We start from the raw sequence: 8572 nt of genomic DNA, 5'->3' as shown, positions 1-8572 counted from the left end.
CTAACTTTCTGAAGCTCCACGGTGTTGGTTTTTGGTGTGTGTGTGTGAGAGAGAGAGAGAGAGAGGGAGCGATGGGAGGGGAGAGGAGGCGGAAACAGATGTTTAAGACACTGCAAATCTGAAAAAATATATCAGGGGACACCTGGTGGCTACATCTTTTGAGGGACAGACTCTTGATTTCAGCTAAGGTCATGATCTCAGTGTGGTGAGCTTCGGATCCACACTGGGGCTCCATGCTCATGAGGAAGTCTGCTTGTCTCTCTCCCTCCTCTTCTGCTGCCCCCCCTTCAACTGCTCTCTCTCTCTCTCAAGTGAATAAATAAATCATTCATATATATATATATATATATATATATATATATATATATATCAGGATTGTGAGACCATTAATACTTTGTCTTCAGGTCTTTCCCTCTGTTCTGGTCTTTCTATAACCTAGAAATAACGACAACTGTTTCCTCTTTCCAATGATCACACCTCTTTCCCTTTCCTTCGCTGATGCATTGGCTCCAACCTTCACCAGGAAGCTGGCTTAGCGCGGCGGTGATAGATGCGATGGCCATCAGCGCTGCTTGTGAACATTCCCGTTTTTCTTCTTCTGTCGCTTCGTGGAGCTCCACTTTGCCCACACCTTCGAGTTTAGGTGTGAGCGGGTGATTTGCTTTGGCCAATGAAATGTGAGCAGAAGTGTCACATCACTTCCAGGTGGAGGCTTTAAAAGCCGGGGGTAATGGGCTGCTGCCCTGCCAAGATGCTGAGCAGCGATCCGGCTGGAGGCTTTGGGTCAGCCCCCCTATCTGGAGGAGGATCGCGAGGCAGTGTCCCCCCCCACCTCCCCCACCTCCCCGCCGTGGGCGGTTAGCATGAGCAAGAAAGAGAATTCGTTGTTTCAAACCACCGAGATCTTGAGGATTGCTGGTTCCTGCAGTATGGACCCAAATGGGGGGTGGCGGTGGGGCCGAGTGCGCGTGTAGATGAACGCGGGTCCCTTTGCCAGACTGGCTTCCAGAAAGCTGACCCCGACCGGCTGCCAGCAGCATGTCCTCAGGGGGCCTGTCCTGCACTCCCCAAAGCCCTCGTTTTTTCACAGAGAAGGACACCCGTATATTTCCAAGCGTTCATCATTCTAGTGGCCATTCTTGCATTTTCGGTTTGTCAATCACGCAACAAGAGTCAAGAATATTCTTAGTAGATCGCTTTCTCAGTGTGGATTTTCAACAAACAAAAATAAGCCCATTCGCATTGAACAAACAGACCCAGCACTGAACATAACGGTGGCCTGCAGTCCCCGGTGGTAATGAGAAGACAAAGATCTGTTTAACAATCAGAGGTTTCCGGGGCCCGGAGAGTAAGTCACTGAGCGGACCACGGGGTCCCTGGCGCTGGGGCGGGCGGCGGCGGGAGGGGCCAGCTGGCGAGCGGGCACGCCCACTGGCTCGCGCGCCCGCGCCCCCGCCTCGCCATCGCCCCCCGCCGGCGGCCGCCGGAACTGCAGCGGAGGGTGGGCGCGGACCCAGCGAGCCGCAGGAGCCGGCGGTGCTGGCCAGGGCGTCAAAGGCAGGTTCTGGAGACCCCCCGGGTGGATCCGATCCGAACCAAGACATATTTAACAAATATGATTGCTATTAAAAATAGAGGGCTGTTGCACTTCCAGAAAACTGGTGTCTCTTTCGAAAACGCCGATGCCTCGCAGGACGTACTTAACACCCTTAGCATCCCTGGGGTATTAGAAGTTGGGGAGAGCCTGTGGATATGGCAGGGCAGAGATGGAGTCCCCGGAGAAGAAACGATCACAGTTCTCCAGTGTCAAACTGAACACGCAGAGCTCTGCAAAGCCCCTTCCCTCCAGACCACTTGTTTGGGACCAAGCGCAGACCTCTGGGTGTCACAGAAGAGGAAGGACCTGACACCAAGACTGGCGGGGAGAAGCCGCTTTATGTCCCTTGGCAACCATCTGAATGCGGCTTGCAAGCTGCATTTGCCAAGCGGGGTTTTCAAACAATTTGCACGTTTTCCAGATGTTCTGACCCCTCCCCTTTTAAATAATGTAAAATATTTTGATAGGCCAAAGCCATGTGGATTTAAAGATTTTAGATGAACCCTAACTTTGCTCCCTCCACCTTGTATTTTCCCGGTTGTCATTTTTTCCCCCAAAGCATTCAGATGAGTTTTGTCCATTTGACATCAGTCTGTGGGTTATTTTCTCCTGGTGGCTTCGAAAAGTCAGACCCACTTGAACTCGTGGGTACATACCTTCCGTTTCCTCTTTCACGGCATCAGCGTATTCCACAGCGCCTTCTGGGGTGGAAATTGGTGAAAATGATCATTTGGGAGCCTAAGGAAATTTCACATCTACTCCAAAACTTGTTTCATAGGGTCACAATTTAAATTTAATTTAATGCAAATTTCAGATTTGGGCTAGTTTTATCTTGTCCAGTATTCCTTTTGACAAGTGATTTAATTTGCTCTTTTCAGGAATTTGCCAACTCCTTCGTTCCAGTTTTCACAAGAAGCAGTAGTTTGACACCAACGTCCTGCTGTGATTATGTCCTCTACTACATCAAGAATAATTGGGATGCCTGGGTGGCTCAGTCTGTTAAGTCACTGCCTTCGGCCCAGGTCATGATCCCAGAGCCCTGGAATCAAGTCCCACATCGGGCTCCTTGCTCAGCAGGAAACCTGCTTCTCTCTCTGTCTCTGGATGCCACTCTGCCTGCTTGTGTGCTCACTTGCTCCCTCTCTCTCTCTCTCTGAGAAATAAATAAATATTTTAAAAAAGAATAATTTAGGGGCGCGTGGATGGCTCAGTGGGTTAAGTTTCTGCCTTCAGCTCAGGTCATGATCTCAAGGTCCTGGGATCAAGCCCCATATCAGGCTCTCTGCTCGGTGGGGAGCCTGCTTTTCCCTCTCTCTTTCTGTCTGCCTCTCTGCCTACTTGTGATCTCTCTCTGCCAAATAAATGAATAAAATCTTTTAAAAAAAGAGGATAATTTAACAAAGTATCTCTGGACAGAGCTAGGGATGTTCAGGGAGGCATTGTTAACAAAATGCAGTTTTCATCCTGAGATGCAATTACTAGTGGCCGTCAGTGTCGTTTGCTAGACTAGTTGACAAATGACTTTTTTTAAAAAAAAGATTAAGTTCCTGCTGTCCCATTGTTACAGAATCTAATATTGCCCATATAGGGACCTCAGAATGCCTCATCTTCTGTGGGTTCTTGATAGGTACTGTTTCTCACATGCCTAGCTTTCGGTGCACATACTGTGAACTCAGGATTTCTTTGTCTTTGATTTGCCTTTATACTCACTTGAAATCCAGAATCCCATCCAAAATACACAGGTGTCTTTTCAGAAACTTCTCCACTTCCTCCAACCAGGTTCAAAATGAGGGGGCTGGAAAATCCTTTGAGTAAGAGGTGAAATGGGAGAGCGAGAAAGATCACCCTGGAAGTAGATTATTCTTCCTTTCAATATATTTTTTAAAGATTTTATTTATTTATTTATTTATTTATTTATTTGAGAGAGAGAGAGAGCACGAGCTGGGGTGGGGGGAGAGGGCAGAGGGAGAGGGGAGAAGCAGGCACCCGCTGAGCAGAGAGCCCAATGCGGGACTCGATCCCAGGACCCTGGGATCATGACCTGAGCCGAAGGCAGATGCTTCACCAACTGAGCCCCCCAGGGGCCCTTCTTTTCAATATTATAGCTGGTAAATAGTGAGTAGAAAGTAGAAAGTAAATATAGTTAAAACATTTTGTTCTACAAGTTGTTAACCTTTTAAAAAATATAATGGCTGCTAAAAATTGAGTGTTGTTTACACTTCAGGGAAATTGATGCCACTGTTTTGGAAATGAGATCTTGTGCCATAAACGCAACCAAGCTAAACAGAAACCTTAGTTCACAAGTGAATGCAATCAACAAATGAGTGAAGTAGAAAGTAACTTTTTACCAAAGACATGATTTCATTCTAAATCACGTAGTATGATTAAATATGGTCATCCAGAAACCTGCTATTTTTCTTTGTACAGAAAGTATGTAGTCTGGATTTTTTTTTTAAGATTTTATTTATTTATTTGAAGACAGAGATCACAAGTAGACAGAGAGGCAGGCAGAGAGAGAGAGAGGAGGAGGCAGGCTCCCTGCTGAGCAGAGCCCAATGTGGATCTCGATCTCGGGACCCTGAGATCATGACCTGACTGAAGGCAGAGGCTTTAACCCACTGAGCCACGCAGATACCCCTGGATTTTTTTCTTTTAATTTGATGTTCTTAATTCAAGTGAAACTAATCCACAGATTGGGGGAGTACAGTGCCCCACAAACGGTGGAACGTTTTGCCCCGGGATGTTTTTAAAAAACCAGACATTTTAAATCCTACATGGTCTTTGCTATCAATGTCTGGTGGACTAAGTTTTTTTTTCCCACTAATCCCTTGGGTTTCTTTAAGATCTCTACCTTAGCAGTGGAAAAACCATATTTTTTTTCTACCTAAAAAACCATCACAAGATTTATCTTGGGGGTTTATCACGTACATGGTATTTTTTTTTTAAAGATTTTTTATTTGTTTGACAGAGAGAGACACAACGAGAGAGGGAACACAAGCATGGGGAGTGGGAGAGAGAGAAGCAGGCTCCCCGCAGAGCAGGGAGCCCAATGTGGGCTTGATCCCAGGACCCTGGGATCATGACCTGAGCCAAAGGCAGACACTTAATAACTGAGCCGCCCAGACGCCCCATGTACATGATATTCTTAAAAGTAGTAATGTATGATCCTATTTTATTTACGCTTGAACTACTAATCTGACATATATCATATGCATAGGATTGATGTTTGCCATCTCCCCAAAGTAAAAACGTGTTACAGAATATTCTTTGGTCATTTGGACAGAGCAGGACCAAATGGGTCAGGATTGCTTTTTCAATTCCATTTAAGACACAGCCTATCTTTAATCAATGCAACTTGCAAAATTTTCAAGTCTGTTCGTGTATGCAACAGAATGTTTCACAACTGTCACACTCTGAATTTGTGGTTCTAGCTCCTGAAGCTTCTAGAGCCCAGTCTAGCAAAAGTAGAAGAAAGACCTGAAAGGGATTTCTTTGGAGAATAAGTCAGAAATTTCAGGCTAAAAGAGTTGAAACTACTGTAGGTGGCAGATAGTGTCTACTATCCTAATCCTCCAAAAATTTGCAAAGCTGGGACTGTCTTTTGTGGGTTTTGCATGGTGGCTGAATAAAATTGGGTAGCTAATTTTACAATCCTACATGCCTTCTAAATAAAAAATTTAAAAAAAAAACACAGAACAGAATTCATTATTGTAAATTTAGACTTGCAGACACAAAGTAGAAACTGTCCCACAGGTTTCCTTACCAGATGACATTTTGCCAGGGGCTGAGGGGCGGGGGTAGGGAGAGTCAGCCTGTAATGGAACAGAGTTTCAGTTTGGGATAACAAAAAATGTCTAGAGACAGTGCGGATTATTATACAACCATGTGAATGTGCTTAATGCCATTGAATTGTCCAGTTAAGAACAGGATACTCGGGGCGCCTGGGTGGCTCAGTGGGTTAAGCCTCTGCCTTCGGCTCAGGTCAAGGTCTCAGGGTCCTGGGATCAAGTCCTGCATCGGACTCTCTTCCTGCCTCTCTGCCTATTGATCTCTCTCTCTGTCAAATAAATAAGTAAAATCTTAGGGGCACCTGGGTGGTTCAGTGGGTTAAGCCTCTGCCTTTAGCTCTGGTCATGATCCCAGGGCTCAGGGATCGAGCCCCACATTGGGCTCTCTGCTCAGCAGGGAGCCTGCTTACTCCTCTCTCTCTCTTTCTCTCTGCCTGCCTCTCTGCCTACTTGTGATCTCCGTCCGTCAAATAAATAAATAAATAATCTTAAAAAAAAAAAAAAAACCAAGGTACTTAGTGTTGCATTTTTTTTTTAACCATGGTCAAAAAAAAAAAGGCCTTCTGTGTCCTGGCTTCCATGCCAACTCAGTCCCATCTCCACCCCTCTTAGCTCGTAGGTCACCTACCAGCAGCGTCAGGGACTGCGGGCCATCCCCCCCCCCCCCCCCGCCATGCCCTGCTTCTACTCGCTTCCCTGTCTGCTCTACTCGGCTCCTTGTCGGCAGTGACCCCTCGTCCACTTTCCCTGGCTCGGCTGTCCCTCACCTTTCCTATTTAGAAAGTGGACAGTTGGGGGTCACATACCTTTTGAAAGTCAGCTTTGGGAGTCCATCTGGGATCTGAGTCCCCCCCTCTGTCCTTTTCATGAGCAGCTCAGCTGATACCTGGGCAGTTTCGGGGACCGAACTTTTGTGTCTTTTGTGGGTTTTGCATGGGTTTTCCAAGAAACTGGAAGTCTTGCCTGAGGGTGAGGGACAGCAACTGTCATGCAAACTTCCCCCTTGTTCAAAAGACCCACCCACTGCCTGCCACGTCCTGCCCCTCCCCGACTTCCAGAGGAGAGGGAGCAAGGCTCAAATCGGTCCGGGGGTCATCGTTCTGGAAAGTCTTTGGGGATCTTGCGGGAATGTCACAGACTGAATCTTAGTGTCCCCCTAAAAGTCATATGTTGAAAGCCTATCCCTGTCCCCGTGGGATGGTATCAGGAAGGGGGGGCTCTGGGAGGCTTTAAGATTAGATGAGGCCACGAGAGTAGAGTCCTAGAGAGGGCAATGCTCTCTTCATGGACCTTGAAGTGTTTAACACGGAAGCAAAACTCTTCTTGATTCAGGAGATCCAAGGAAACCGAAAGACGGTAGCGCACCCTGTCTGGGGGAACGTGGCTTCTGTGTGTGGCTCCCGTGCCCGGGGCCACCACGGCTCTGTCTGAGGACGGCTTCAGGAGACTTTTCTTCCTGACGAACTCTTGCGGCTGTAAAAACCACACTCTCTTGTTGTGGGCAATTTAAAGACCCGACATAAGTTGTGACAGAATAGGATCCGTATGACCTCCTACGGAGAGCGAACATTTTAATTTTATTTTTTATTTGTTTAAACATTTTATTTTATTTCGAACTTAACAGAAAGTTGCATAGAAAGAGCGTCCATATGCCCCTTCCCCAAATTTACAGGCTGGAAACAGTCTCCCCGCCTGCTTTAGCTTCATGTTTGCCTGCTCGCTCCTTAGCCATTCGCTGCCGCAACTGGATCTCCTGATCTATCCATCGATCTGTCATCTGTCTTCCCCACTGTGGGGGAAGGAACTTGGCGACTGCAGGAGCCCGGGCTCCAGAACAGAACAAGAACCAGATTCATCCTGGAACAAGTGATGATCATGTTCCCGGGACCGTCCCAAGGCCAAGCGAGACTCGGCTGCCTTGCCTGCTCCGGCGTCGCTGTGGGGGACTTGCAGCAGACAGCCCAAAGGTGCCCAGAAATGCCATCCTGGCTCTGCGGAGGGGTCGGCCTATTTATGTCGCTATCTCTGGTCTTTTCTCTATGATCTTACTAGAAAAAGTGCTTTAGGTTAAGCACCTGCGGATAGCAGTGATAGGAAACGCAGGGGACATGGAGGAAACGTGGTTTAAATCGCTCTGGGGAACATGTGGCAGGAGAAAAAGCCCAACTCTGGTCTCCCCAGAGGCTCTGCCTCCCTCCCTTCTCCCCATGCCCCGCTCCTGGGCTGAGGGGGGCAGAGATGCAGGGAAGGGAGACCCTGGGGGGGCAGGGACAGGGGACCAGGGACAGCAGAGCTCAGCGGAACTGAGCGCAGGGACTAGAAAGAGGCAGCAGGAGCCTGGGGGAGAGGGAAAACCGACAGAAAAGAGGATCTACCCCAAAGAGAGGAAAGGCCAGTGAGGGGGACATGGGAAGCAGAGGGGGCAAGGGGCCCAGGACACTTCCTGCACCTGGGGACAGGCCAGGCCAGGGCTCACAAGCCTCCTTGGGGTCCCTGAGTCCTCCCAGCATCCTGTGAGCTCTGTGGTGGGAGAGGAGACAGGTACCTTCCCTGCAGGGAGCAGAAGCCGCCCTGCCACACAAACCCCCTGTCTTGTCCTGGCCCCCACAGGGACTCTGTAATTCTCTCCAGGGACCCTGCCCCCACACTCACCACAGCCAGAATCCTCCCCCTGGGGGCTGACTGGCCACTCCCCACCACCCTTGCCAGACTGCTGAACCCCGAAAGCCCCACCCCACTGTGCCACCCCCTTGCCAGGTCCCAGCCCCTGTCCATCTGCGGGGATGACCCGTGGTAGGGTCCTGGCTGCAAAGTCCTCAGGCAGGGGTGTCTGTGCTCAAGTTAGGAACGTAGGCTTTCTGGGCACGTTTGGAACCAGGACTCCGGGAAATGGTCCATGGGACCCGGCAGCCCCTGTGTGCTCCCAGCTACCCCAGAATGTTCTCCAAGCACGTGTGCCCCATTTCCACATGGCGAGATTTCCACACATAGGGAAGGCAAGTCTGGTGCACCACTTCCAGTGAAACTCCAGTTTCACTAAACAGCACCCAGGAGCCCCGCCGCAGGGACCCACCACGGCGGGAACCAGGGATGCAAGGCCGGGCCAGGCAGCGTCCTGCCCTCAAGGAGTTCGCAGTCTGAGGCAGACAGGGGAGGACCCGGGACCCCATTTCTCCATCCCACAGAT

The sequence above is a fragment of the Mustela erminea genome, chromosome 6 (assembly GCF_009829155.1).
Source record: "Mustela erminea isolate mMusErm1 chromosome 6, mMusErm1.Pri, whole genome shotgun sequence".
Classification (NCBI taxonomy): Eukaryota; Metazoa; Chordata; class Mammalia; order Carnivora; family Mustelidae; genus Mustela; species Mustela erminea.
The sequence above is the reverse complement of the archived record's forward strand: the minus strand, read 5'-3'. Positions refer to the sequence as shown.